Here is a 7,534-nt window from a genome sequence, read left to right as displayed (position 1 = left end):
CATTTTTGTGATGTTAACTTTGAGCACTAGTTAACCTGATGTCTGCCAGATTTCTCCACTGCAGAGTCACCCTTTTTCCTCTTTGTAATTACTAAATGTATCATGGGAAGGTACTTTGAGACTATGTAAATATCCTGTTCCTCATCAAACTTTTACCAATTAGTTTTAGCACTCAGGCATGTTTGTTGGCTGAATTACTTATTCCTGTGATCATTGCCAAATAGTGATTTTCTAGTTCAATCATTGCTTCTACATTCATTAGCTGCCATTCTACTGTAATGAAAACCTTTCACACTTCCCCATTTATGAATATATATACATTCATACAAATAAATAATATATGCACATTTACATGGACTCATGACTTTTTATTTAGTCAATAAGCTATAATCCTGTTACCATGATTATTTATTATTATTACTTAATAGTTTGTAATTTTTTTCTTTCACATTGAACTTGGCTAGTCTGAGACAGTTTGGCGGTGATGGAGTCAGGCTAGCTTTCTGCTTAGCTTCTGTACTCTTTTCATACATCTTCATTATCCTTTGAGCACTTTTTAACTTCCCAGCACAACCAGGCATTCCAGGCTCATCCTGCACTTTCTCTTCCCTGTTCCTGGTATCAGCCATTTCTTCTAGGACCTCTGTTCTTTTAATGGTATTTAGAAATGAAGATATAGCAGGTTTACTCATTGTTCTTAGAATGTCATTGCCCTCCCATTGGTCAAAGCTAAGGAATATTTGTTTGCATGAATGTATGTATGTTCATACAAATAAATCACACATGCACATTTACATCTAGACATATATATATAAAACCGTAAGGTCTTACTGTTGCCTCCAATTCCAGTCTGGCACCACAGAATTTTGGCTCAGTCACCCTACACCGTGTAGACCCCCCTCTCACCCTGCCTGCACTCTGACACCTCATGCCAGGCTGGTACTTGCCCTCACCCCCTGTACCATTGGGCAGACACCTTCCTCATCTCTCTCCAGTACCAACACCCTGCTCCAGCTTTCCAGCAATGCCCCACCCCTGCCCATGTTTTTGATATTCTATAAAAGTTGTGTAAGTCAGCCTACTTTTATTAACTCCTGCTCTCTCCTCTATCCCCATCATCCCCATTCTGATTTTCTGTTGCATTCTCATAGTTTATAACATTTACCTTCTGCTCTGTAACAATAACTCTTCAGCAACTTTAGCTTTTGTTTTGCATTGAAATGAATTTAGCACTTACAGCTAATCCTTTTACCTTATTTTCTCCATTTATCTCTTGGCTGGCTAGAGTTTATCGTCTAATAGCTTTTTTATAAAAAAGGGTTATAGGAATGAAATATCTTGAATTCTTGCATGCTGACAATATTTGTCTGTCACCTGTAGCCTGGTAAAGTAATTTGAGGAAGCACAAAATGCTTGTATCTCATTTTTCTTCTCCCAGAGAACTTTGTAAGGATTTCTCTAATCTTTTGGTGTTAGTCTGAAGCCAGCCTGAATATCTGAATATAAACATAAATATAAACATATTAAATAAACAAATAAATACCCTTCCCTCTCAGTTCCTCAGTTATGCTGATAGTTTGCCTGAATGCCCAATGATTCTTTTTTAAAAAATTTATTTTTAATTATAGTTGAAATACAATATTATAGTAGTTTCAGGTGTACAACATAGTGATTCAACATTTATACACCTTACAAAGTGATCACCACAGTAAGTCTAGTACCCATATGTCATCATACATAGTTATAATATTATTGACTATATTCCCCATGCTGTACATTACATCCTGTGACTTATTTACAACTGGATGTTTGTACTTAATCCCCTCCCCCCTTTCTAATGATTCTATTTTTATCTTTGAAGATAAGGAATTTTACTTAGCCAGTTGTCAGCATTGGTCTTTTTGAATCTGTTTTTCTTTTCAATCTGTAGATTCACGTTTTTATTGTTAATTTTAGTTTTTAATTGTAAAACACACATAACACAGAATTTACCATCTAAGCCATTTCTAAGTATACAGTTCACTAGTGTTAAGTACATTTATGCTGTTGCACAACCAATTTCCAGAACTTTTTTCATCTTGCAAAACTGAAACTCTACACCCAGTAAACAACTCCCCATTCCCCACTCCGCACAGCCAGATTAAAATTTTCTTTTATTTTTAAGGAACACTGTCTTCAGTTATGTTTTTCTTTACTAGGTGTTCAGTTCTCTCTTTCAGAAGCAGCCATTATACATATGGTGGATCTAGTTACAAACAAGGTGTCTTTGATTTTATTCCTCTGAGTATATCATGCACTTTAGAGAAGCTGTGTTTTGCCCATTCTGCCCATGATCTATCATTATAGGACCATGTGTCAGCATCCTCCCTCAATTTGGTTCCAGTTTCACTGGACTTGGCAGAAGTCCTTGGTAGACAGTGTTATTTGGGGTGGTAAGTACTTTCCATTTTCATCCAAAATGGAATTTATACACCTGTATTTTTTTCCTTGTAATAAATCAATTCAATTGATTTTAGAGATAAGATGTTGATAGATGTATTGGGTTTACAGAGACAGAAAGGGAGAAGGGGAGAGAGAGAGGAGAGAGAGAACCATTGATTGGCTGCCTCCTGCATGTACCCAACCAGGGATCAAGCTCACAACTTGGGCATGTGCCCTGACCGGGAATCAAACTGGAGACCTCTTGGTGCATGGGATGCTGCTCAGCCTACCAGCCAGGGTGGTAGATGTATCTTTCCTCCTTCTCCTTACATTTGGAATTGTGTTATTGAGTGTTTTCCCCCATTAACTTGTATATAATTTATTTAGAACAGCGATTTTCAACCCTTTTCAGCTCATGGCACACCTAAACTAATTACTCAAATTCTGCAGCACACCAAAAATATATATTTTTACCTATTTGAAAAAACCCAATAGATATAATTTTGATTCATTCACACTGAATGGCTATTGTTGTGTTGGCTGTTGTCATTTTTAAAATTTGACAATCTAAGGGAAAAGAGGTCCGTGCCTCTGACTAAATAGTCAGGTACTGCATGTTTTAAAAATTCTTGTGGCATGCTGGTTGAAAATCGCTGATTTAGAATATCACCCGTATCTGAACATCAAACTTCCACAACCTCAGAAAGCGGGAAAACCAATTGCATACCCAGAAATAAGCCTTTTTTAACTGAACAATTATTCTTTAATTTTAAAATTTACTTTAAGCCTCATCTGAGGATATTTTTTCCATTGCTTTTCTGAGACAGTGGAAGGGAGAGAGAGAACCATCAATGTGAAAGAGACACATTGATTGGTTGCCTCCTACATGCGCCCTAACCAGGGCCGGGATTGAACCTGTAACCCAGTCACCTGCCCTTGACCAGAATCGAACCTGAGACTTCAGTCCATGGGCCGACACTCTAACCACTGAGCTAAACCAGCTAGGGCTGAACAGTTATTTTTTGTCATCTTATGAAATTTGGGGTGGGAAGGGAGGTAGAAAGCTGTGCTTGGCCTTTTAGCTGTACACAGAAGTGTTTGTATGTATCTGCTCCCCACATTCCCAGTGAAAGTAACATGTTAAAGTAACATATCACAAGGGGGACCTGTCTGTGCCTATTTTCTTGTTAGTCTGACTAGGTCCTTTGGACTGAGGCCATTGTCTGTGGGAATGAGAGGTTTCACTGGGCCTGGGGTTTCCTCTGAAACAGTATCTGGGAAAACTGTTTCCCCTTTGTCATGATCACTGTATCTTCCAAATCACTGAACTTTAGATGTGAGATGGTTAAAGTTTTCTCTCTTTTGAGAGGGGAGGACCTGGGATGTGTTGGGGAGCTTGAAGGCAGAATATCACCTGAGCCTGCATGGGTGCTGTCAGTGGGGAGGATAGGAGAAGTGTTGTGTGCAGGAATGGGCCTGAGTGGATGGTGCCTACGTGAATCTCCATTGTTCAATACAAAGACCATTTGTTAAGCATCTATTACCCATCAAGTATTCCCTTCTGAAGAGTTACATATCTGGTAAAGAGGTAGCACATGTGCAAAAAACACATTCTGAAAATAGAGAAGATGGAGACATTAATTTCATAGGATGAGAATGCAGAGGTGGGTGGAAGTGGTAATTCATTCAACATTCATTCCAGGCACTGTTTTAGGAACTGAGGATACACCAGTGAAAAAACCAGAAATCTCTGCTTTCATGGTGCTTACATTCTAGGGAAGAAAACAAATAAATAAGTTATATAATATAGTAGGTAGTGAGAACTGCTACAAGTTCTGGAGATCTACTGTACAACATAATGGCTATAGGTAACAATATGGTTTTGTGCACTTAAAAACTTGTTAAGCCCTGGCCGCTGTGGCTCAGTTGTTGAACGTTGCCCCATTCACTGAGAGTTTGCTGGTTCAATTCCCAGTCAGGGCACATGCCTTGGATATGGGCTGAATCTCCAGTAGGGGGCATGCAGAAGGCAGCTGATCAATGTTTCTCTCTCATCGATGTTTCTCTGTCTCCCTCTCTCTTCCTCTCTCTAAAACCAATAAAAACATATTAAAAAAAAACAAATACACAAAAAACTTGTTAAGAAGGTAGAGCTTATGCTAAGATGCTAACTGTTCTACACACACACACACACACACACACAAAGTAAGGGGAGACAAAAATACTTTTGGAGGTGTTGAATATGTTTATTACCTTGATTGCGGTGATGGTAGTATCATGGGTGCATGCATACTCACCAAAATGTATACATTAAATGTGTAGATTTTTTGTATATTACATAGACCTCAAAAAAGCTGGAGGGGGGGAAAAAAAGAAATGCGAGGACAAAAATAGAGTAGGGAATATGTAGGAGACTTGCAATTTTAGACAGGTTGGCCAGGAAAAGCCTCTCTCAAAAAGTGGTATTTGAGCAAAGATCTGAAGGAAGGGAGGGAGGGAGACATGTAGATTATATGGCAGAGGTTAATATATACCTTTTTCAATTATTTAAACCTTGAATAAAAAATTCTAGCCACCACCTTTAAGATGTGTAAAGGAGTATACTCATACTCAGTTGTTTTTTTTAAATGGAGTTTTGGTATACTTTATTTTTTATTTTTTTAATATATTTTTATTGATTTCAGAGAGAGAGGAAAGGAGAGGGAGAGAGAGAGATAGAAACATCAATGATGAAAGAGTCATTGATCGGCTGCCTCCTACATGCCCCTGGGGATTGAGCCCCCAACCCGTGCATGTGCCCTGACCGGGAATGGAACCACGATCTCCTGGATCATAGGTAGATGCTCAACTGCTGAGTCACTCTGACTGGGCGGAGTACTCAGTTTTAAAAAATTCTTTTGGAACAAACTATCAGAAAGAGAAACAGAAAACAATCCTATTTATGATAGCATTAAAAAGAATAAAATAAATGCAGGAGGTAAAAGATCTGTGCAGTAAAAACTAAAAGACATATATATTGATATAATGGAATATTATTCAGCCATGAGAAAAGGGAAACCCTGTAATTTGCGATAACATGGATAGAGCTTGAGGGCATTATGCTAAATGAAATAAGTCAGAGAGAGAAAGACAAATACTTTATGAACTCATTTATATGTGGTATCAAAAAACCCCCAAACTCATGGAAACAGAGTAGATTGGTGGTTGCCAAGGCCTGGGAGGTGGGGGAAATAGGTGATGGTGATCAAAGGATGTGACCTTCCAGTTATAACAGGAAGCCGGTAGCCTGATGAGATGTAGAATATGGGAATAAGGGTGTGTATTAGTTTTCCACCATAGACTGGATGACTTAAAACAACATAAATTTATTGTCTCTAAGTTCTGGAAGCTAGAAGTTCAAAATCAAGGTGCAGACAGGGCCATGCTTCCTCTGGGACCTGAAGGGAAGAACCCTTCTCTGACTCTACCAGTTTATGGTGTTTGCTGACAATCCTTGGCATCACTCCAGTCCCTGCCTCCATTGTCATATGGCCATCTACCCTTGTGTGTCTTTACATTATCTTCCCTTTGTGTGTCTATATGTCCTAATTTCTCTCTCTCTCCTTTTAAAAAAGATTTTTTATTGATTTATAGAGAGAGAGAAGGGAGAGAAAGAAACATTGTTGTGAGAGTGAAACATCAATCAGCTGCCTCCTGCACCCCTCACCGAGGATCGAGCCCCAAACCCAGGCATGTGTCCTGACCAGGAATAGAACTGGTAGCCCAGTGGTGCATGGGATGACACCCAACTAACTGAGCCACACTGGCCAGAGCTAAATTTCTCTTTTCTTATAAGGACAACTGTCATATTGGATTAGGGGCCCACACTACTCTAGCATGACCTTAACTAGTTATATCTGCAATTACCCAGTTTCCAAATAAGGTCACATTGTTTAGTGCCAGCATTAGGACTTCAGTAGATCTTTTTGGGAAGACATAATTCAACCCATAAAATGATTTCAATCTACTAGAGTGTAAAGTGCCCTGTTTGCCCAGTGTTTTTATAATCACTGCTTAGAGGAGGGCTACTTCTGAAGATCTCCCTTTGTTTCCTTGGTAGCATTCCCAGATATGGATCATGTGTGGTGGTGGTGGAAATGAATAGGAAGATTTATTTCCTATTCATTTAAAACAGGGTCTAGGGGGGATTCCAAGATGGCGGTGGATTGAGTGGAAACTACACTGACACTCTCCCAGGGCCAAACTGGAATTACAACTAAAATATAGAAAAACCACCCTGAATAATCAACTGCAACTGGAGACTAGCTAGAGAGCACCCTTATAACCAAGGACATAAAGTGGAGACCACAAAAAGACTGGTAGAAAGTGTGGAGGTGTGAGAGGGCTGGCTGGGCTCCCACAGGCAGCAGTTGAAGGTCCAGAGGGATATCTCAGCTGTGGGGAGTGCCCACTGAGAACTCTGGGGTCTAAACCTCAAGCTGGCTCCCCAGCCCAGAGCACCAGAACAGAGAAAGGTGTCCACATAACATCTGGCTGTGAAAAGCAGCAAGGTTTCTGTCTGCCAGAGTGAGACAGCTGGAAATGCAGGCATCCTCTTAAAGGGCCAACATACAAAGTTTTGTGTGCAGCCACTTACCTTGGGCTCTGGCAGAGGGAGGACAGAGTGCACTAGAGCTGTGTGATGAAAATCCAGGGGTGCTGGCTCTGGGGATAGAGCGTGGATGGTGGCCATCTGGATTCCTGTGCTGAGTCATTCCCCCATACAACAGAGGACATCTTCTCAGGCAGACATTTATTATCCAAGCAGCTTTTACCTGAAGTGGGGAGCAATTGCCCCACCCTGTTGGAAAAACTCTCACCCCACCCTGTGGAGTTTATACCTTGCTGTGGTCTACAGCCTGAGGCTCATTAAAAGATGAAGAATAACAATCACGCTGCAGGCAGAGGTGGACCTCTGGGTGCTTTGAATCTTGGCGTGATCTGCTTCTGGACCTGGGGCTTGGGAAAGCAGACATTGGTGTGCATCTTGGTCCTTTCCAAACCTATCCAGCTCCAGAAGAGGGAGCCACAAGCTGTGGATCACTGATAGCTCCAAACAGTGTACCCCAGGCCA

This window comes from Miniopterus schreibersii, assembly GCF_964146895.1.
Source record: "Miniopterus schreibersii genome assembly, chromosome: 2".
NCBI classification, from domain to species: Eukaryota; Metazoa; Chordata; class Mammalia; order Chiroptera; family Miniopteridae; genus Miniopterus; species Miniopterus schreibersii.
The sequence above is the reverse complement of the archived record's forward strand: the minus strand, read 5'-3'. Positions refer to the sequence as shown.